The 23609-nt window shown below is 43.0% G+C and overlaps 1 long non-coding RNA gene across 2 annotated transcripts in view; it reads left to right on the plus strand.

Moving 5' to 3' along the window:
• The window catches only part of LOC108588865 (uncharacterized), a 36905-nt gene extending 18135 nt beyond the window's left edge, over positions 1–18770 (plus strand). The window contains exon 5 of one of the 2 annotated variants that reach the window (XR_013528797.1): positions 17962–18770. This is a non-coding gene — a long non-coding RNA (uncharacterized LOC108588865). The remainder of the gene's footprint in view (positions 1–17961) is intronic. The other variant, XR_004735974.3, reaches the window with a different exon arrangement.
• The last annotated feature ends 4839 nt before the right edge of the window (positions 18771–23609 follow it).

Consider the following 23609-nt stretch of genomic DNA (forward strand, 5'->3'; position numbering starts at 1 on the left):
ATTGTCATCCATTTAAGACATAAGCAGCGCTTAAGAATTGCCTTTTAGGCAATTCTTATCAAGCCACTCCCTCTCATGATTATCTATTACCTTTTTATATTGAGCCAGAAGCTTGTTAGTCCTGCATTCATTCCATTGCTTCATCTGCCTATTCCCAGTCCCATGTCATCAAGATTCTCTAGCACTCCTCACCTACACAGATTCTCTGTTCCAGCCCAGTTTGGGGCCATTATCTCTTTCATTCCCATTTTCACCTGTGATGTTCTCCCACTTACTCTTGCCAAAGCCAGGTTCTCACCTTCAAAACCCAACTTGAAGATTCTCTTTAGACACCACTAAAGTACTCTGGGAAGGACAGATGAGGCTTTGGCCTCAGCCGGTGCAAGCTGCTTGGACTGGGTTCGCATGTATCTGTGTGATGTAGGCATTTTCTATGGAATTTTTTTCTCATTTAAACAATAAATCCCTTGCAACCTCTTCTTTCTATCACAGCAGAGGCCAGGACTATTTGTTTGGTATCTAGTGCAGATCTTTGTATGCAGTAGCTGCTTCTCAGGGAAGGTATGAGGGGCAGCTTTAAAGTTGAGGATGGGGTCTAGGGACAGATGAGTTTTCTGAGGCCAAATTATATCAGGCTTGAGTCATAAAATCTATTAGGCAACCAGAACAAAAATTCCTTTATGATAAGTAGTGAGGGTGTTTAGAAAGCAGCTCTTTTATCTTATTGCTCTGGTGTGGTAGAAATTAAGGTCCAGAGAATTTGGCTGAGGACATCACACAGTGGGGACTCCAGGATTGGACTGACTCCTGCCCGACCTGATGTCCTTCCACTTCCCACTCAGCCTGCTTGGCCACAGCTCATCCCCTGCTTAGACCCTCAGCAGGGACCACACCTGCCTTCATGACCCCACCTTTCCTCAGTCTCTTTAGAGATGCCACAAGAGGATTAAGATGACTGAGGGCAGTGATTTCTGGGGAGGGCTGCCTTCAAATCCCAACTTCTTCACCCAGCTGTTCTTTCACATGCAGTGAATGTTTGCAGAAACATTGGGGCTTGAAGAGATTGAGTAACTTCCCATGGGCACATATGACTTGACATGAGATCCTGAGTTCTGGAAAGATCTCAGTTTAGAAGTCCTTCCTTTGTGAAGCCTTCTAGACTAGACTTCCTCTCTCTGTTCAGAATTTTTCACATCCTCCTCAGGGGCTTTGCAGCACATTATATTCACCTGTATGGATGTGTATCACCATGTTCTCTAGTCACCTGTTCATGGGCCTGTTTCCTCCACAGTCATGTCAGGGAGTAGAGAATGGGAACCGGTTCTTTCACATGCAATAATGTTTGCAGAAATAAATATATTCAGAGTGACTTCTGCCCTGCTCCTCTATTTTTAAATTTTAATTTAATTCATTCATTTTTAAAGTAGGCAATCCCTTCCCATGGTTCAAAATTCACAGTAAATATACAGTAGAAATTCTTCCTTCTTTGCCTTTCTCTTTCCCAGAGGCAAACAATGTTATAATTTTTAAATTGTGTATCCTCCTAGAACTTTTTATATATGTGTATGCAAAGATATATAAATGTGTATGCAAAGATATATAAATAGATATTTATATATCTTTTTGCACCTCCATCTTTGATGACTCGTCTGTGTTGTTGATGTTGTATAGCCCAGGTTTGGAGCCAGATTGCCTGGGTGCAAGCCCTGGCTTTGTCACTTACATTTGTCTCTACCCAAATCTTATGCTGAAATGTAGTCCCCAATATTGGAAGTGGGGCCTGCTGGGAAGTGTTTGGATCATGGGGGTGGATCTCTCATAAATGGCTTGGGCCATCTTCTTGGTGATAAGTGAGCTCTTGCTCTGAGTTCACATGAGATCTGGTCATTTAAGGACACATGCACACGAATGTTCATTGCAGCACTGTTTACAATAGCAAAGACCTAGAACCAACCCAAATGCCCATTGATGATAGACTGGATTGGGAAAATGTGGCACATATACACCATGGAATATTATGCAGCAATCAAAAATGAAGAGTTCGTGTCATTTGTAGGGACATGGATGAATCTGGAGAACATCATTCTCAGCAAACTGAAACAAGAACAGAAAATGAAATACCACATAGTCTCACTCATAGGAGGGTGATGAACAATGAGAACACATGGACACAGGGAGGGGAGTACCAAACACTGGGATCTATTGGGGGGAAGAGGGGAGGGACAGCGGGGTGGGGAGCTGGGGAGGGATAGCCTGGGGAGAAATGCCAAATGTGGGTGAAGGGGAGGAAGGCAGCAAAACACACTGCCATGTGTGTACCTATGCAAATGTGTTGCATGTTCCGTACATGTACCCCAAAACCTAAAATGCAATAAAAAAAATAATAAAAGAAAAAAAATATTCTGTGTAATAAAATGAGAAGTATGCAAAAACAAACAAAAAATAATAAAATAAAAGTGTGTGGCACCTACCCCCCCAACTCTCTCTCTGACTTCCTTCTGCTTTCGCCATGTGACATGCCTGCTCCCCCTTTGCCTTCCACTATAATTGTAAGCTTCCTGAAGCCTCTCTAGAAGCCAAGCAGATGCCAGCACTATGCTTTCCATAAGGGCTGCAGAACTGTAAACCAACTAAACTTCTTTTCTTTATAAATACCAAGTTTCCAGCATTTATTTATAGCAACGCAAGAACAGCCTGATATACATAGGATAGGAGCTCAGTGATGTCGTCTATTATTTTGGGCTGCCATTCATTCTGTGCTGTATGCATGTGACAACTATCCTACCTCCTTTACTCTCATTGTCTCCTTGGCCAACGAACAATCCTGTGAGACAAGAACTGATGTATCCATTATACAGCTCTGACTCAAATAGGTCTGGTGTCTGGTATCTGGCCCAGGGTCGCTTGGGCAGTAAATGTCAGAGATAAGATTTGAGGCTGCACGTCAGGGGCCTATAATGTCTCTTGAGACTTCTTGTTAACATCTCCAGGGCCATGTTCTATACCCAGTAGACACTCAATGAAAGAGTCTCACTTAGGTACTTCCCAATGCCTTTGGTTTGTGTTTTGAGGGCAGCTGTTTCTGAGCAGGAGCTTTGAGGATCTAGGTATATCCTGGTTTTACCCTCAGTTCAACCCAGGGCTTAGAACCTGCAGCTCCTATGAGCACTGGAGAAATTTGCCTCCCAATTATATTTCCTTTTTCCTCATGTTTATATCAGCAGAAATGAAGGAGAGAAAAATCAGCCTTTAACTAGAATTTTATTACCCATTGACCTCAGCCATCTCCATCTATCTCTCACTAGCTCTGCCCATTAGTTGTCAGGGCAACGTGGTGTAACTCCCTGTTGGCTGCAGTTGGCTGAGTTTAATTCTCCCCTGCTGCTCTCACTAGCTGGGCATGGCCATCCTGTGTACTTGCTCCAGAAGCACTGTCAGGCATGACCCTGGAAAAGTAGAGATGTGTTTGGGGGAAGAGATGGATAACTGCCTAGCCTCTTATTCTCAGAGAGTAATTGCAGCTTTACGTATGGTCTGTAGGTCATTGCTGGAAATTGTGAAGTTGAACACAATGCAGAACTGCACACATGGGAATGATTGAAATGGAAGTTGTTCAGCCTCAGCTGGGCTGAAGCTTTGCTCTGTCCTGTCTTGAATCCCTGCATCTCTTTAGGACCTGACTGTCTGTTCCCTCTCCTACCCCTCTCTGCCCTCCTGGTCTCTGACTTCCCTTGAACAAGGAGAACCCTCTTCTGATTTATTTCTGCCTTACCTTGGCACATTTTTGTTTCCACACAGATTTTCATCATTTCCTTCCAAATTGTCCATCTCGCCTCTTAGTACTGTCTCTTCCCCCAAAACACGTTGCTTTCTTCCCTTGCCAGAGTTTTAAATATTTCCCAGTATTTTCCTCTCCATTAGCAACTTTTCTGCCTTCCAATATGCACAGGCCTCCTTTGCCTTATTCGCCTGGCTTCATTCCCATGATAACTATCTAGCCTCATTTATAAGTATTTACCAACACTGTCTACAAGTCCAGTTCTGGGAAAATGATGCAGAAGACACAGTATCTGTCTTTGAGGAGCTCACAATTGAGGAGCTGGATAAAAACATAACCAATGATGATGACACACAGTGTGTGTGCTGGGATAGCAGTGAGTACAGACATGTAGAAGCACAGGTGAGCAAACACTAAAAAAACCAGGGTTTATGTTTTTTAGAGCCAGTTTACCATCACACCTCAGGGACATCACAGAGAAGGTAGCATTTACTAGGGACTTGAAAGATAGGTAAGAAATTTCTAGGTAAAGAAAGCAGGAGAGCAAAGGGTAGGGGACATTTGTTTGCTGGGACTTTTTTAGTTGCAAGTGATAGAAAATCAAATCAAAGTAACTCAAGGAAAAGAAGAACTGTGTTAGTTCATGTCATAAAGAAGAGGGCATGATTTCAGACGTGGCTGGAATAAGGGGTTCACATAATGTTGTTGAAGATCTCTGTTTTTCTCTTAAAAGTATCTCTGTTTTCTTCTCTCTGTTTTTCTCTCTCTTCATTTTCACTTTCTTTTCTGCTTTAGTTCCACTCCCAATTTCACAAGGAGAGAGGACTCTGTGCCCTCTTCCAGCATTTAAATCCATCTTCTAGTAGACTATACACGTAGTCCTGTGCCTACTCCTGAACACCTACTCTAGAAGGACGAGAGTATGGTAACAGAAAAGGTTTTGTTCCCAGAAGGGGAAAAATTTACTGAGGGAAAAATCTTGTTTTCCATCACAAAATTCTAGGCAGCAGGAAGAGAGAGAGGTGTGAAAGGGCCTGATGGATTGAAGGAATGTTGAAGTACTTAGTGTGTTTGGCATGCAAAAGTTTCCATGCAGTGCCAAACTTCCAGGATAGATGCCACATCTGTGGCTCTATTCCCTCTGCACTAGCTCGCTGCATTTTAGAGTTCTCCTCACAACTCTACTCAGACTGATTTTCTGAAAAGACACTACTGTACTCTGGTCCTGTCATGATCTGAATGTTTGTGTCACTGTCCTCACCCCTTCAGATTTGTATATTAAAGACCCAATGTGATGGTATTAGGAAACAGGGTCTTTGGGAGGTAATTGATGAGACTAGTGCCCTTAAAAAGGAGAATGAGACACCAGGGCTTCCTCTCTCCATCATTAAGATACAATGAGAAGGTGGCCATCTGCAAGCCAGGAAGAGTGCCATTACCAAGTATCCAATCATTCTGGTACCCTGATCTTGGACTTCTAGCCTGCAGAAATGTAAAAATAAATGCCTGTTGTTTAAGCCACCCAGTCTATGGTATTTTGTTTTAGCAGTCTGAGCTGGCTAAAGTCCCAAAACTGATAGATTTCTCTATCCTCATTTTCTTAACCTGTATTATTTGATACTGACCCACACATTGATCAGCCTCTCCTTCTTGAAGCTCTTGCCTGTCTCCTTGGCTTTTGCAGTAATACCATCTGTTCATGTCTCCTACTTCCTGGCAATTTTTTCTTTGAGTGCAAATGTGCTTGGACAACTTTGTCCCTGGTCAACTTCTCTCTCCCTTTTGTATTTCCCCCAGAGCAACCCTAATTCCTATAGCTTTAACTACACTAATAACTTATCTAAAATTCGGGACCCCTGAGTCTCTAGTTGCATACCTCTAGTGGTCTGCTGTGCTTCATACTAGAGGTTTCCTATTTACTCAGACTCAACCTAACCCAAACAGAAGATATTATCTTTGTTCTCAAACTAGTTTCTATCACAATTTTTCTGCCCCTTTGCGTAATGCTGTACTTCTAGCTTTCCAGCCTTGAAACCTTGGAGTTACCTTTTAGAGGTCCTTGTTACTAGTCACCACGATGATCTTTGGTGAGCATTTTTTTCTGTACTCTCATGCTAGACCTTGACTCCAGGTCACACCATTTTTCTGGACATGCACCTAAGAAATATTTACCTAATCCAATGACAAAAAGACTTCAAACTTAATTCCTGTGTGTTCAGACAACACGCTTCTTATGACTTTAATCTTTTAAAATACATTGAGGCTTGGCCAGGCATGGTGGCTCATGCCTGTAACCCCAACACTTTGGGAGGCTGAAGTGGGATGGCTGTGTGAGGTCAGGCATTTGAGACCAGCCTAGGCAATGTAGCAAGATCCTGACTCTACAAAAACAACAACAACAAAAACCTAAAACAACATACTTAGTGATGTATGCCTGTAGTCCCAGCTACTTGGGAGGCTGAGGTGAAAGGATTGCTTGAACCTAGGAGTTTGAGGCTTTAGTGAGCCACGATTGAGCCATTGCACTCTAGTCTGGGCAACAGAGTAAGACCTTGTCCCTTAAAAAAAAAATGTGCTGAGGCTTGTCTTATGACTTATAATATGATCTATTGTGTATACACTCAAAAAGTATGTACTTTGCTTTTGGTTAGAGAGTTCCATAAATGTCATTTAGGTTAAGTTTGTTGATAATGTTCAAGTCTTTTCTGTCCTTACAGATTTTCTGTCTAGTTTCTCTATCAATTATTCAGAAAGAGTTATTAACATTTTCAACTTATATTCTAGATTTGTCTCTTTCTCTTTGAAGTTTTATCACTTTTTGCTTTCTGTATTTTGCAGCTATGTTATCAGGTGCATAAATGTTTAGGCTTATTATTTTTTCTTGATGAATTGATCTCTTTATTATTATAAAATGACCATTTATCTCTGTTAATGGTATTTGCTCTAAAATATGTTCTATGATATTGTCGTTCCTGTTTTCTCTTGACTGGTATCATGTATCTTATATTTAAAGTGGGGGGTTTCTTATAAGCAGTTATAGTTGAATCATTTTTTTTTTGAGTTGGAGTCTTGCTCTGTTGCCAGGCTGGAATGTAGTGGTGTGATCTCGGCTCACTGCAACTTCTATCTTCCAGGTTCAAGCGATTCTCCTGCCTCAGCCTCCTGAGTAGCTGGGTCTGTGGGCTCATGCCACCACACCCAGCTAATTTTTGTATTTTTAGTAGGCATGGGGTGTCACCATATTGGCCAGGCTGGTCTCAAACTCCTGACCTCATGATCAGCCTGCCTTGGCCTCCCAAAGTGCTGGGATTACAGACATGAGCCACCATGCCCAGCTGAATCTTGATAATTTTATCTGATCTGATAATCTTTGCAAAATTTTGTTTGAGGATTCAGCCTGTTAGTATTTAACATGACTATCAATATAGCTAGGTTTTCTTGTGGGCATCATTTTGGATCATTTTATATTGCTCTATCTTCAATTTCACTAATCTTTTGTTATATCTAATCTACCATTAAACCCATCCAGACTTCTTCTTATCATTATTTTAAATCTCAGACTTCGATTTTTTTCATCTCTGGATTTGACTTGGGTTTTAAAATATCTTCCATGATCAATCTTTTATTTAGCCTTTTAAACATATGGAATACAGTTATAACAACTGTTTTTAATATCTCTCAAAGCAAATTCTGTTTCAATTGTTTTTCCTCATTATTATTGGTTGTATTTTCCTGCTTCTTTGCATGCTTTTTAATTTTTTTATTGGAGTTTAGATATGATAAATTTTACCTTCTTGGATGTTTGATATTTTTATAACTATTCTTAGCTTCGTCTGAAATGCAGTTGAGCTACTTGGAAGCAGTTTGATCATTTTTGCTATAAGATCTGTCAGACAAGACCAGGACAGTATTTAATCTAGAACAAATTTTCTCCAGTACCGAAGAAAAATCTTTCTGAATATACTACCAAGTAGTTCATTAATTAGAAAGTTTTCCAGTGTGACAAAAGTTCTCTGAAAATCAACTTGAAGAAAAGAGACCTTATTCTATTGAACAGTTTGCAAACCAGGGAAATGTAGCCTCTGGTGTAAAATGAAGGTGGGTTCCATAGAACAAAGAGAAGGCTCAGGATTTATAGCAAAAGTTTCCAATTAGAGTCACTTATGCAAATGTAAGGTGGAAACTTGCCTAGTTTTGATTGATTGATACAGTTGAGTTCTCATAGGCTGAAACAACTGAGCCCTGATTTGTCAGTACAGCTGAACCCTGATTGGCCAAAGCAGGTGAGCTCTGATTGAATGGTTCAGGAAAGCTCTTAAAGTTCCAAAGGTAAAAAGGTGCTGATTTTCAGAGAACTTAGAATACATATGTGACCCCCGGTCAGCAAAGAGCCACTTGGCTCTATTTTAAATTTAGGCTGTTAGCCACTCAGGATCTATCTTGAAGGACATGCTCTTTAATGTTCCAATTTATTGATTTACAGTAGCTGGTAGAAACAGGCACTATTCCTGGCGCTGTGTGACCACCGAACACCGGCCCTTCTAATCTTCTTGGAAGACTCCTTCACTGGCTTCAGGTAGTTTTCTCACAAGCATTTACTGATTAGTAGTCTGATGAACACACATGGAGGACCTTCTATCTATCCTTGTGGTCCTCTTTCTTGTTGCTCTCTCTTCTCTGGTATTGTGAGTACTCTGATACTCTCACTCACTTGGTCTCCCTGACTGCAACTCTGTGTCTTCATCTCAAGGAGTCTGATGAGCTCTGCCTGCATTCTTCTTCCTTGCTTGTTGGTCTGCAAGCATTCACTGTAAGTTTGGGTACTCATGGGGCTCTCTTTGTTTGTTTACTGTCTCACAGGGATAACTGACTTTTGTTGTGTGATATACAATGTCCTAAAAACTGTCGTTTAATATATTTTGTCTAGTTTTTAGTTGTTTCATGCTAGAAGGTATATCTAATCCCTGCTACTCCATTTGGCTGGAAGCATTAAGTTATTCATTAAGTTTTTATTTAAGTAGCTATATTTTTTACAACTTGTTTTATTAGTTCCAGCTCTTATTTCAAAATATTATTGTTCTATTTCATAAATGATATTTAAAAATATTTTTAAGTACTTTAAATATATGAGATGCTTTATTATATTTATTTCTTTAGGCCTAAGATCTTAAATGTCTTAGGTATTCCCACTTGCATTTCATAGAGTTGGTACTCCTCATATACGTAGCAACTTCAGGTTGTAAGTTGGTCTTTGTGGGTAATTTCTCTTTCATATATTCTGAATTGTAACAGCCTCTAGGTAGAAAGGTCGTATTGTTTTCTCAACTCTACTATTTTTTGGGGGATTGATCTTGTCCAGAGCAGGCAAGGGCCACTTATGGGGATGGCTTTGTGACACATGATTCTGTCTCCTTTTCACCTGGGTATAGTCTCTGACTCCATATGGGAGCCATGCCTGTGATGACTCACCTCCAATATTGTACCCTCATATTTCCTATGGGCTGCTAGCTTGTTCTCTGGCTTGGGAATACTCTTAAATATTGGCTTGTGGATATATATTTTCATAGGTTTTAACCATAGCATTGTGTTTTTAAATATATATTTTCTATCATTTCTATGCATTTAAATAAGGAAGAGAGGTTTTCAGTGTTTACTCAATCTGCCATTATAAGCATAAGCCCTTCATAGTGTTTGTGTCACTGAGGATGACCGTTCTCTTTCAGCCCTGGGGTCAGCTGTAGTATTTGAGATCTGAAGGGTCTTATTTGGCTCTTTACTTGTCAGAACAATATTTTCTCTTACACAAATTTCATCCATCTGAAAACTCCCAATGGCTCCTCTCCTTGTTTCTTTCCCTTTTCATTGAACTCACTCTGTAGCTTACAATGATCACCTTTATCTGTCCCTGCTTTATCTGTTGAACTAGGGTGACCTGTAGGCAATTTACAATAGTGACCACAGGCTGGGTGTGCTGGCTCACACCTGTAATTCCAGCACTTTGGGAGGCTGAGACAGAAGGATCACTTGAGCCCACGAGTTTGAGACCAGCCTGGGCAACATAGAGAGACCCTGTCTCTACAAAAGATAAAAAAAAACTTAGTCAAGCATGGTAGCACCTGCCTGTAGTCTCAACTACTTGGGGGCTGAGGTGGGAGGATTACTTGAGCCTGGGAAGTCGAGGCTGCAGTGAGCTGTGATCATGCTACTGCACTCCCAGGCTGAGCAATAGAAAAAAAACAAAAAGTTACCACTATATGATACTATATGATAGTGTATTAGTCTGTTCTCATGCTGCTAATAAAGACATAACTGTGACTGGGTAATTTATAAAGGAAAAAAGGTTAATGGACTCATAGTTCCACATGGCTGGGGAGGCCTCACAATCATGGTGGAAGGCAAAGGAGGAGCAAAAGGCATGTCTTACATGGTGGCAGGCAAGAGAACGTGTGTGGGGGAACTGCCCGTTTATAAAACCATCAGATGTCCTGAGACTTATTCAGCATCACAGGAACAGCAAGGAGGAAAAAACCTGCCCCCATAATTCAATTACCTCCCACTGGGTCCCTCCCATGACATGTGGGGATTATGGGAGCTACAATTCAAGGTGAGATTTGGGTGGGGACACAGCCAAACCATATCAGATGGTCTCTCTCTTTACATTAGTAAAGGTCCTAATGTCTTCTTCAAGTCTTCATTACTACATTTCAGGTATACTAACTTTAGCTAGAGCTACTTTTTGGTTTGGAGTGAAAAACTATGAATTAAACAACAGTTATATTCGGCATACTTAGTACAAAACACCATGCACCAGGCAGGAATCAGACAACATCAGTGTATGCACTGTTATGTTATGGACTAAACACATTGGCCTTGATGTGGCTTTTAACCATGTTTTACAACCTGAGTTAAATTCTTCTCTCTCTGTCTTTCTCCACTCTCCCGACCTTAACATCCACATTCAAAAGTCTTCAGGAACTTTGCGCATGCATTTCTGTTTTGTCTTTGGGCTCTTTTATTAGACAGAATTGAGGTGCATTGGTTCAGTGTCCTTTAAATAGACTTTCCACTCTGTCTAGCTGACTTCTCAGGGGAGTGCCTCCATCCTACACAGAAGGAGATGGAGAAAAACCTTTTCCTTTAGACCTTTCCTAGGCTTGGTAACCCACTTTTATAAAACAGGAAAAGTCAAATCTGGCATCTCCCTAGCCCTGCTCTTCTGTTACAGAACCTTCCATTCAGTGAAAGTGGGACTGAGGACAGGCAAATTTGCCTGACTTTGGGGCTGTCTCCTTATGTTGGGGGTACCAGGCAATGACAGCTTCATTTCTTCTTCCTCTTCTCTGAAATTCATGACCAAAGGAAAGACACATTACTTAGCAACTGCACTTTCTAAACCAGGTGGATTCTAGAAGAATGCCTTTATAGAAGAGGTGCCAAATCTTCCAGATCATGTATTTAAAAATATATGTAAGAGATAAGGCATCTTAAAAGCAAATTCATACTAGGTTCCAGACAGTGACTCCTAGCTAGCTGAACATTATAGACTACACCTCTGGTTTAGTTTAAAACTTGTCATTTATTTCCTTGCCCAAGAATTGTCTGCTCAGGTCCCAAGAAATTCTGAATCTCTCTTTGGTGTTTGAAATCATTCTTTTAGTGGTGTTTTTTTTTTTTTTTTTTCATTCATTGGAAAATGGATTCTTTTCCCTCCAGATTTTGAAGGTAAATGCCTGGGTGGGACAGTGATGTGGGGCCATCAGTTGAAAGACTGTAAGAATTCCAGAGAAGACCACATGTTGGATTCAATCATATATTGATTTTCAGCTCAGTAAATTGTGGCTGCTTTGTAGCAAGGATAACAAGTGTGCTGTGCTTTTCAGAAAGAGATGTGATCAGCTTTTAAACAATAAAGAAGCGCACTGCTGGGCAGAGTGATTCAATTTAAATCCGCATGAAAGCCAGTGGTGAGCTTAAAATAAACAAAGAAACATTAAAAGCCACCACTACACCCAGCGCCCCATGTCAACAATGAAATAGGTATGGGAATTTAAGCCATCCAAAGTGGATCTTAAAGAAATCGAATTCCTTTGAGGATAACAGACTAGATTTAGCTGAAATAGCTCGGTGGCTACACATTTAGTCATCCCTTTTCCAGGCATGAAGGAAGGATTCAGTACCAAAAAGGGCTCTCTGATGGGCAGCCATGGGCCATGGTGGGCAGGCGAACTTCTTCTCCTCTAGATGATACATTTGGGCACCTGCGCTGAGACTGTGGGACCCTTTGGTCCCACAGTTTTCTTATTGGGGCTCCTCTTCTCCTGACTCTGTGCTTTACCTCGTGTGTCCTAGATACTCTTCATCAGTCCCCTCCTTTGGTGTGTCCAGTGCTGTGTGTCTCGGCTAAAATGTTATCTTTTCTGAGCATGGAATCACAGCCCACACCCTGAGATCTCTGTGTGGCGATTTCCATTGCTGGTGATGCTCTTTGGAGAACCTGATTCCCTGTTCCCAGCCCCATCCTTACGAAGTCAGTTGTGTGTTTTGGGTTCTATTTATCGATGATGAAGAGCTCCAAGCCTTCTATTATTTGAGGGTCTAAGACTGCCCTGGAATCACTGTGCTGAAATGCCCTTCTGGCCACTGGGGCCAATAGGCACATGCTCATCCTCTCCTGAAATTGGGCCTAACCTGTGGAGGAGTTCCTCCTTTCCAAGCCCAGGAAGGTGCTATTCGTGTGTGTGTCTGGGTAAGATTTTGCCACTCTAATTCATGTCTTTTTTCCTTTTTCCCCTATTATTTCTTCCTATTCACACAAGCTCTGTGCTCATTGCCTCAAGGAAGGTATAGAATAGGGTAAAAGGCAGATGTCAGCAAAACGTTTCCTTTCTAGGTCTTTTTTTTCTTAATTTCTTTTTTCAAGAAACCTATTTTTTAAAGGGAGAGGGTAGATAAAAAGCCTCTTGAAAAAAACACAAGGGGATAAGCTCCTCCCACTTCACCCTCAACCTGAGCCTAGAATTTATTCCCCTAGGCTGGGAAATGGGAGGAGAATGAGGTTGAAGGAGCCCAGAATAACAAAGAGCTGAGCCCAGCTTCCTGGTTATGCCACTGGGAGGCAGTGAGGTCACTCTCAGTGAAGCCAGCTGCATGGTACAGATGGGATCACCTGCCACTTTTAAGGAAGAGGCTCATATACCAAGACTGGAAAAGAAATAGAGAGCTGCAAGTCATGAAGGGGCCACATGGAAAGGGGCAGCAGCCATCTCACTGGTAACTCATGTGTACAGGTGGGAATCTCCCTCTTCAATATCTTGGCACAGGGTAAGAACTTAGAAATGTGTTACAACCTCTGGGAGTGGGAAATGGAGGTTTACTTAGTGTTGCAGAGACCACATCCTGTTTCACTTTTCCTCCTGAGCATGAAGGAAGACTCCAAGCCTCTTGTATGTAAGGCAGAACAAGTGACTAGTTCTGATCAATGAGCTGTGCATGGAAGTGACGCGAGTTACTTCTATGCTAAAGCAGATAAAGGTCTTCTGTGACCCTCCAGCTTCTTACTTCTGTCACCATATTGAGAGGACAGAGGAGTCTTTTATATCCTGGGGTCCCTGAGTGACTGTAGAAGGCACAGCTTTCCAGCCGACCTGCGCTAGACATGTAGCATGAATTAGAAATAAGCCGACGTTATGTCACACAGAGATTTCAGGGTTAATATGTTGCTTGCAGCAAACCCCAACCTATTTGATTAACCTGTTTGAAAAGTTAAAAATAAATTAAGCTGTAGAAAATAGAGTAAGATTTCTTATACTCCCAAATTTGTGGACTGAGGTTTGTGCCTACTATGAGGGTATTTGCTTCCCATGCATCTGCTTCGGTCGAAATGCAGATTTTAAGCTTCTTAAAGGTCTGTGGCTATAATGAAGTCATTTGCCACAAGTCTCTTTACCCCAGCATGGAATGAGAATCTAGTACAGTGTCTTACCTACTGAAGATGTACAACCAAGATGTCAATTCCCTTCCTCCTGTTACCTCTACCTTCCTCTGGTGTGATAAATGGGAAGCAGGTGGGAATCAAGGCAGTTTCAAGAAAGAGCATCTCTTTCTATTGCAAAGACTACCTGGTGCCGGGTCCTACGATGGTCCCAAGAACACAGAGAGAAACCAGAGTTGACCTTGACCTGAAGTCTAAGGGCCCCGTCGGGGAGACACTGTCACCATGGTAGTATAGCACAAAGAGGACCAAGGACTGAGGAGGGCATTGCAGAAAGTGTGTCCTGGAAATGAAACTGGAAAGGAAATGATAAGAGGTAATGTTTGTTGAGTGCTCACAATGTGAAAAATACAGTGTTGCCTTTAATTGTCACGATGATTCTATGAGGCAAGTGCTGCTGACTCCATCGTATAGTTCAAGGCCCTTTCCTGCCCCTAGTTTGGGAACCTGGGGGCTAGGGGGTGAGAATGAGGTTGCCTGAGAGTTATTGTGATCAGTCAACTCTGAGAGATATGAGAAATTCTATTTGTAACTACCATGCTGGAGGGCCCATCAATCCTCAAAGTCTCTGTATCCCGCAAAAGGTCTCATCTGAGCTTCTGTGGCCAGTTTCCACTGGTTAACTCATAGTCAGTGATGAGCCTGAAGATGGGGCATAGAAACAGGTGTCTGATCTTCAAAAGGAGGGAGGTCTGAGAAAGGACCAGACAGAAGAGGCACACCTGCAAGTGTACCAGGAATTGTAGAAACTGTGTCTTTCAGCACCTTCTCCAGTTTAGTGGTGAGAAGCCAGAGGCTACAAGAGGGACAGACTTGCCAAGGCTCAAACAGGGAGTTTGACAGCACCAGGACCAGAACACAAGTCCGCTGGCTTTCCCCCCAACCAGTATTATTCAATAATGAAGGCCTCGTGGAATTCTTGTGGTGTGACTGTCCCTGACCACTGATACATCTGACCTCAGGGCATCCCACTAGGGACAAGCCGACAAGGATGTATAAACAAGAGGTGATGAACAAATGGCCATTCCAACTACCCAGTCATTCACTAGGCATGTATTTAGGGCCCTTGGAGGTGCTAAGCCATGTGACAGGGCCAAATGCTACTGCCAGCAATGGACTGGATCCTGTGGCTCTTGCTGGTGAGATGACTGTAATAGTCAGGGCTCTCCAGAGAAACAGAACTAACATACATCTATATCTATATATCTATATATTGCTTTATCTATATCTATAAATCTCCTATTGGGGTGTGTGTGTGTGTGTGCGTGTGTGTATGAATGCAAGGATATTTATTATGAGGAATTGACTCATGCAATTATGGAGGCCGAGAAATCCTATGGTCTACCATCTGTAGGCTGGAGACCCGGAAAAGCTGGTGGTATAATTCAGTTCAAGTCTGAAAGCCTGAAAACCAGGGGAGCCAGTGGTGTAAATTTCAATCTGAGTACGGGCGATGATGCGAGATGCTCCAGCTCAAGCAGTAAAGCAGAGAAAGAGGCCTTTTGTTTTGTTCAGCCAGTCAGTGGATTGGAGGGTGTCCACTCACACTGGGGAGGGCAATCTACTTTACTTAGTTCATGGAGTCAAATGCTCATCTCACCTTCACAAACATACCTAGAATTAGTGTTTAATCAAATATCTGGGCACCCTTTGATCCAGTTAAGTAGACACATAAACTTAACTATCATAGTGACCATGGGCACATTGAAGGAGGGGCCCTAGAACCTGATGTGTAGCTATTTACGAAATCTTAACTTCATGTTAGGGATCTGGGGCCAAGCCAGGGGTTGGTGGCAGATGAGGCTGGGAGATCTGTGGTGGGGTGGCCATCTGGTACTCAACCCATCTTCACTTTCCGGGCTGAGAATGCTACTTACTTGCAACTCACAGAGTACTCAGAGCTCAAGATCATTCTCCCTCCATGCCCCAGAGAGAGCTGGTGTATGCTACTCACTGGCTTGGCTAGAGGACTGCACTTCCAGAGGCTGGACTTCTAATATAGGCACTGATCCCTATGAGATCAGTGCACTTCTGAGCTGAGACTTCTGACCATAAAGGTTTCTGCTTCACTGCTGGCTCCTCAGGACCATCATTAGGATCTGCAGTGAATTTTCTGAAGCCCCAGAGCTTGCCATAGAGGATGGCTACATTTTGGGAACTCTGGAATGGAGAAATCCTATCCCTGATATGCTAGTAACTTCCTGGAGGATGCTAAAGGGGATATGTAGACCCAGAATAGCGGCTGTGAGAAGGGATTTCTGGCTTTAGGCAATGCCCAGTCCAGAACGCAGGGTTCTCTCAATTTCTTACAGATCCAATCAAAATCCTGGAATAGATTTTTCAAGAATCCCGAGATTCACCATTGATTCTCCATTGCTGTCTGAAAGTATAAAGCCCATGTGAACTGGGAAGTTTACAGTGGCACTGGTGGTCCTGACTCTACACAGCTTTGGGCTCTTTTTGGATTCGTATACCAATGAGAGCTGTTAGAAAGCCTGTGGGATCTGATCACCTAAGCTGGGTCAACAGCCCGGGACTCTGGGTGTTTTGGAGCATCAGGTAGTGACTGATATGATGAGATGGGGCCTGGCTGTGCAAAGAGAACCCAGTGGGAGCCAAACTCAAGGCAGACAGTGAGGGGACTGTGGATGCTGGTGGAAAGCATAAGAGAGCCCACTGGGCTGAATCCAGGGCCCTGGATGGAAGCTCCTTTGTCTGGAATTAGGATAGAGAATTGAGTCTCTGGGCTACTATTTGAAAGTTAGAGAAGGAACTGAATGAGACTGACAAGGAGGAAGGTTGCAAATGATAATGAGTCAGAGTATCTGGGAGCCAGGCTGGGAGTTGAGGACTGGAGAGTGGGGGTTTGTACTGGGCAGCATTCTGAGACGGGGCAATGGCTCTGCTGGCTTTTCTGCCTCACTGTGGCCTGACATGTGGGTCTCTGACGTTACCACAGCATAAAGGATGAAGAGTGGTTCAGACAGGGATGAACCATGGCAGATGCTGGACTCCATGGTTTCGTTTGCAGAGTCTTGCCAGCCTGGGGACGGAGTCTTAGTGAGACAGGCTTCTCTGGACCAACAGAATCCCGCTTCGTCCTTGTTTCCTGCATCTCTCATCCAGTGTGAGACAGCCACGTTTGACCATCCTGCCAGGGTGTGATTACATGAAAAGATTGCATGGGTGCCTGCAAGGTAGCCATTGACTTTTTAAGAACTTAACAGAAATTTATCTGGGCAGTTCTTGGCTCCTTCTTAGACAGTGATACGCATTTCCATCTGCCTCTTATTCAGTTTCATTTTAATGGGAGCTGTGAAGGATGCAATCCTGGTTGGGAGACAGCCATTTTTTGAGGGCTTATGGCCTATGTGAGGAAGCTGCCCTCTTGCTGCCTAGCCTTGTCAGAGGATCTGGGAAAGGGGTGACACAGGACTGAGTTTTCTTGCTTTCATAGGTGCTCGTAAGAAATTATTTAATAAGGGAAGAACCTTAGTCAGAGTTCCTGGGCTTGGGTTCTTGCTGCTCCATGGCTTGGCTGAGTGATGTTTTGAGGCACGAATGAAACCCTCTGAGATTTAGGGCATCATCCATTTAAAATGAAAGGGGAAAGTGGAGGTTCCTTCTTTCAGCCCTCAGAGCGACACTTAGAGTCCTTGCCATGTCCTACTTGCTCCTGCGTGATCTGGCTTCCTCCCACTTCCAGGCTTCACCTCTTCTAGCCCAATCTCCTTCATGACCTTCCAGCCACTGGAATTTCTGTTTTTCAAATGGCCTGACTTTATTCTGGCCCCAGGGCCTTTGCGCTTGCTGTCTCTCAGAACACTCCATCTTCTGATCTGTGCATGGCTGGTTCTTTCTTATCACAAGGTACTGCTAGATGCGCCTCCTCAGAGAGGCCTCCCTGACCTCCTTTTAAAACAACCGCCCTTTTCCCATCCCTCAATTAGTTTTCCTTCATTATCACATTTTTATTTTTATTGCACTTACTCTCGCCATCTTATTTTTTTGTGTATACTTGTTTGTTTTCTGTTTGCCTCACCTCTCTCCACATGAAATGATATTGGGGAACTTGCTTATTTTGCTCATTGCTGTATCTCCAGTAGAGCCTGGCACATAGTAGGTGTGCAGTAAATGTTTGCTGACTGAATAAATGGAGATGGTTATTAACAACTCCTTGCTTGCTTCACAGGGTGGCTGAGATAACCTAATAAGGTGGCACATGCTTTGAATGTTCTCTGGGGCTACCCAAGCATGAGGAGTGGTAACTTTCTGCCCATATTCTCTGAACCTGCATCAGAACCTTGGAGACATGAGGCCAAGGAGAGGCACAGTGACAGAGGAGCACCGCCAGGACCTGACAAAGTCAACAAAGGCCCTGGTGCTTGCCTTATGGGTACCAAGGCTGGCATATGAAAAAATCGGCAGGACTGCCCACATTCTGGACCCATCTAGGAATTATCCAGAAATCCTAGGTTTGAGATGTCTGCTTCAGTCATTGGAAAAGCTTCCTCCCTTCTGTGGCATAAGGTCCCAGTGTTCCCAGTTTTCTTGAGGTAGCTGGGTTAGAGGAAAGACTATGGCTTGCGTCTCAGAGACTATGGAGCCAAGGTCTCTGCTAAGCTGCCAGTGTTATTACTAAAACAATGCCATTCCATCCCAGGCAGCCTCTCTTCATGGAATTGCATTCAACAAACTTTATAAAGTTCGAAGTCCTCAAATGTAGCACAAAGAAATGGGACAAAAGGCCTCTAAGCTTCCTTTCACTTTGATTTTCTAGGATTCTATGTTGAACGAAGCTCATGGCATTATCTGGCACAGTTTCCATCCACAAACTGCCACTGGCACAGCCCAGACAGATCTCTGGCTGGCAGCCATAAATTCGGGTGGCTGAACCTGCTGGGAAATAAAAACCATATCAAAACTTATATTTGCATACAATTATCTATTTGCATAGAGCTATGAGATTCATTTTCTTGCAGTGGGAGGAAGCTTGTTTGAGAAGACGATGGCAGCTTGAGGGCCCTCACCTCCCTCCCCTGTCCTTTTGCTGGGGTTGGTGTCCACTCCCAGTGTGTCTGTGCCCTGCTGGAATTCCTTCTTTCCCCTGAACTGATGCCATTCATCTGGTCAGGGGCAAAAGTGAAGAGGGTGTGACTAGCAGTGCACGTGGGGATAAGCAGAGAGGGTGTTTAGAAAGCGTCTCTTTCTCATCTTACTATGGAGGGTGAAGTGGGACAGGGCTTGGACTGCTCAGAGGTGAAGCCCAGAACTGGGCTGGCAAAACTCAGTGCAATGGTAGCCTCCAGGGAGAGGCAGTGTCTGCCAGAGAGAACGAAGAAGTTCCTCACCTGATACTAAATATTTCCTTCCCTTGGTTATTCGTTATGGAGAGATCTTAGCAGGTCACTATCATGTTACCACTTAGCCATCAATTAAAAAACGTCTACCCCTTTGGGTCATTTCTTATAAATCAATCTCTCCATTCCCCTCATTATTTGGTTGTTTTCTTTTAACAGCCACTCCAGTGCTGTAATTTATGGAGCCTCATCATCTAAGAGCACTACTCTTACTCTGAACCCAGGGACAGCCTTTTGTGAAATTTTAAAGGGCCGGTGAAAAAAATTGCACAAGCAAGAAATATTTTGTTAGATTAAACCTTTTTGAGTTAGCATCATATTCTTTTCCTCCCCAGCACCATCCTGCAAACACAAGGGGCAAAGAGCTCTGGGGTGGGAGTGGGCGAGTCACTGCATTGGGAATGGTTTGCATTTTCTGACTTGTATCTCACTGTGTTATTTCCTCTTCATATTTATTACCACTTAAGGTTCATTTACATTCCCTCTCTGTCCACAGTGATCAGAGAAACACCTCCCAAATTAGCATCATTTGCAAGTTTCATTAACATGCTATTTACTCTCCTTTTTTCAGATCATTAATAAAGATGACCCCCATGTACCCTGCCTCCCCCAACCCAATACATTTCCATTTGTCATTACCCTTTGTTTGCAGACTTTGAGCAAGCTTTAAATTTATGTGACAGCGCTCCTTACTAAGCCAATTTGAATTAATTTTGAGTGTAACACTTTGTACCACTGTATCAAATGCTTTTCTTATAGCTGCGTGCATTCCATCAATAGTATTCTTGCACCTTTCTATTTGGTATTCAGGCTGAAAGCTCTCAATTCTGCCTGGCATTTTAGTTCTTTAAAAGTCACTGTATCCTCTGTACTGACTAGGGACTTTCTCCTAATTTTTCGGTTATTTTGAAATGATTGATGTTACAAAAGAAAGGATTTGGAGAGCTATTTATTGCAATCGATAGCTTTCATCTTTCTCTCCCACATCTGCTATTGTGGTGAATAAGTAATTTTGGTAAAATTCCCTCACATTCTAGGATGTATACGACCTGGACCTCCTCTTTTGAAGGCTACAGATTTCCCCAATACTCCCTTCCGTTTTTTGGAACTGAGTATCTATTTTCTAACCTGTATATCAGTTTTGAAACTGCTTTAAATGCCTGGCATATTGTGGGTTCTCAAAAACCAAGTTAATGAATGAATACAATAAAACCTGTCAGTCATTCTTACTTTCCCCCTAATCAGTACCAATTCTTAATTTGGTGAGGTAGGGAACAGTTAAAAAAAATCAGGGCTGCTAGTGGATCATAGGTGTCTTACTATCTTTCATTTATTTCACATATGTTTATTGAGACTTTACTTTGACCAGATACTATTCTAGGCTCTGAGGGTATTGCAGGAAATAGAATCTTTTTCTTCTTATACAGTTTTGAGAAAGATATAATAAACAAATATACAGGTATATAATGTATCATCAGATTGTGGTAAGTGTTATGAAGGAAAATAGAGAGAAATAGAGACACTGAGGGAGATTTTATAGCATTTGAAGGCTATTTTTTTGTGACTGACCTATCATTTTTAGCTCTAAATCTTTTATCTGGAAAGGTGTAGAATTTCCAGAAGCTCAGTAGTTAGAAATAATGGCTAACATGACACACAGAATTTCATTATAGCAGGTGGTTAGGCAGGCCCTGTTTGAAACTCATCTTGTATGTATGTGCCGACCCACCCATACTGGGCCTGAATCTGGACATTTATAAGTATCTGGGACCCTCCCAGTTCAGGTGTCTTTAACAATTCTCAAGGAATGTTATCCTTTTGTACTTTATGAAGATCAGCAAGGGATTGACAGAGAGCACTGAGTTCACCCTGTGGACTGAACCAGGTACAGATTACCAAAGGGTCCACTGGTATAAAGATGCGTGCACCAGAGCAGAGATCGCTTACAGACCCAGTAAAAGAAATCTCAGCAGGAGCCTGCAGGGGCTGCCAGTCAGGCTGAGGACAGTTGTCTTCAACCCACCAAGGGAGGATGCTGAGAAGATCTCAGCTTCTTCCTGAGCTCAGGCCTATAGCACACTGGCTGGCTGGGGCCACTTTAACAGGGATCATTATTCTTAAGTGAAGTCACTTATATAGTCAATTTCATGAAGACTTTTAATTGTTTTTAGATTCACCCTTTTTCTCCTTTGTTATTTAATTTTTTCTTCTGAAACCTTTTTGTGGAAAAATGATTGATTGTTCCAAATTGCCAAAACAGCTGTCACTTTTATATTGGAAACCCTAAGATGGTGCTCCTCCACCCACAGGATAGCATTGAAATGCTTAGCTCAGCTCTCACAGCTTCCGGCCTGGGGCCTCCCCAGCTGTGAAGCCTCATGGGCTGTCTCATGTGAAATTATTCTTGCGAGAATAATTTGGGAACTAACTACTTTTGATATTGTAAGACCTGACTCTCCTGCCCTTGGGTTCTGACAAGACCAAATCACCTGTGCTCCTCCCTTGCACTGGATGATCTCCTGCTTCTCTGTGCTCCCATTGAGGTTCCTTCTGAATGGAATGTCCTCCCTTCTTCTTCACCTGCAGGGGTGCCACTTCCCCCAAGCCCCAGGCTTTAGGACCCTGGACATCTCCCTACCATCACCCTTACACATAACCAGTGGGTTTCCAGAATGACGGGGACAATGTCTTATTCATTTTTGCATTGACGTTACCTAGGACAGCCTCAGGCACAGGGCAGGCATTCAGGAAAGGTTTGTTGAAGGAAACTGAACTAAAGATGGTAGAAGTGAGAGGTTATCAGTCCCACTTTGCTGTTCAGAAGACTGAGGCTGGGGAGGATAAGCTGCATGACCCAGGCCATTCAGAGACACCTAGGGTGGGGACGATATTGGAGTGCAAGGCAGTGGGCGCCTATTCACCGGATCTGGTTCCATGTCCTAGGTGATTTCAGAGCACCGTGAGCTCAAAGAACTCAGCTGTCTCTCAGCTCATAGGCGTCATTTTTTGTTCAAAATATTTCTGATTTGCAGCTAATGACTTTTCAGTGTGTTTTTTTTTTTTTTTTTTTACAGTTATTGGTTGGCCTATTTTTGTTGGTAGAGCTTATTCTTTTCGTAAAATTTCTTATTCATATTCAAGTTAAATACAATCTGACTTTTATCCCCAAAGGAACTTAGATTTCAAACCCCTGATTTGAGCAGGATTTTGGTTCGAGTTTGGGTTTGACTCATCTGTTTGATTAAAGGCTTATCTTCTTCTAAATAACATGTCTTAATAGTTACTCTTTCCCTTTCTAGACCTTCTAAATTTAGATAAATGAGACCAATTATCGCTTCCAGAATGTTCAGTTTCTACTCTGGTCCTAGGATTTGGTCTCTAAGAGATGTTGATTTTCTTCCTGTGGGATCATTTAAATTCTGCATTTTCCCAATTGGTGTCCTTATGGGAGGGGAGGAGGACTGTGGGCGGGGCAGGCTGGCTGCTTGCTAACCAGGAAACACAAGAAGGGGCTTTCAGCCTCCTGGGAGCCTGGTCATGACCCACAGAGACCACACCAGCTGTGGCCAGAGGGATGGCCTGTGGCAAGGTAGCTGGTGCCTGCGCAAGCCTATGAGAGCGTCGTGTCTGTGGATACCCAGGTAAGGGAGAGAAACCTCTGAAAATGTGCTGGGATAATGTGAAACCTGCAAGGTGGGGAGAGATTTTTTTAAATTCCTTTTCTTCTTGCTACTTCCAGAGATGATCTTGAATCTGTGATGGGCAGACATGGCACATCCATACATCATTTCAATATGTGTTTGTTGCCCACCTGCTGTGGGCCAGGCACTGAGCCACACTGTGCATAGGGGGTGAACAGGAAGATACGACCCTGAAGTCTGGAGAAAAGAAGAGTTTGCTGCCAGGGGTAGGGGGAATTTTTCCTAGCAGAGCCTTAGAGCTTGGGAGAATAACCTGGGAACAACTTATGATATTGGAAGACCTGGAGATGGGGAGAAGGAAACAGAGGATTTATTTCCTCTGATGCCTGCCTGCTTTTCTCTACTGAGTTTCCCAGCCGCATCAACCCTGACCGCTTACCTGCTCTCCCACTCAGACCCTCCCCGCCAAATGTGAGCCTGTAACTCTGGATCCCCGGGGCCTCAGCAGACAGAATCCATTTTAGGCAAGACATAGTCGGCGTACAATCTGAGATTGCTCAGATGTAGGGCTGAACAACCCACGCTTGATCCCTGGGTATGAAGCTCACTAGCACTAGGGTAAGCAGATTTAGAAGAGGAATGACCATTTACCCAATTAAAAACAGAATCCTTAGGACAACCTAGAAGTCTACAGTGTAGGATGATTGTGCACAGTAGCTCTGTTCAGAGGAGGGTATTTTAGCTAGACTCCTTGGGCTGACCCCACTTTCCCAGGTTTCTGAATACTGACTTGCATGTGAAATGTTTTTCTGTGTGTGAGCATATATGTACTTTTTTTC

Source organism: Callithrix jacchus, chromosome 17, assembly GCF_049354715.1.
Source record: "Callithrix jacchus isolate 240 chromosome 17, calJac240_pri, whole genome shotgun sequence".
Classification (NCBI taxonomy): domain Eukaryota; kingdom Metazoa; phylum Chordata; class Mammalia; order Primates; family Cebidae; genus Callithrix; species Callithrix jacchus.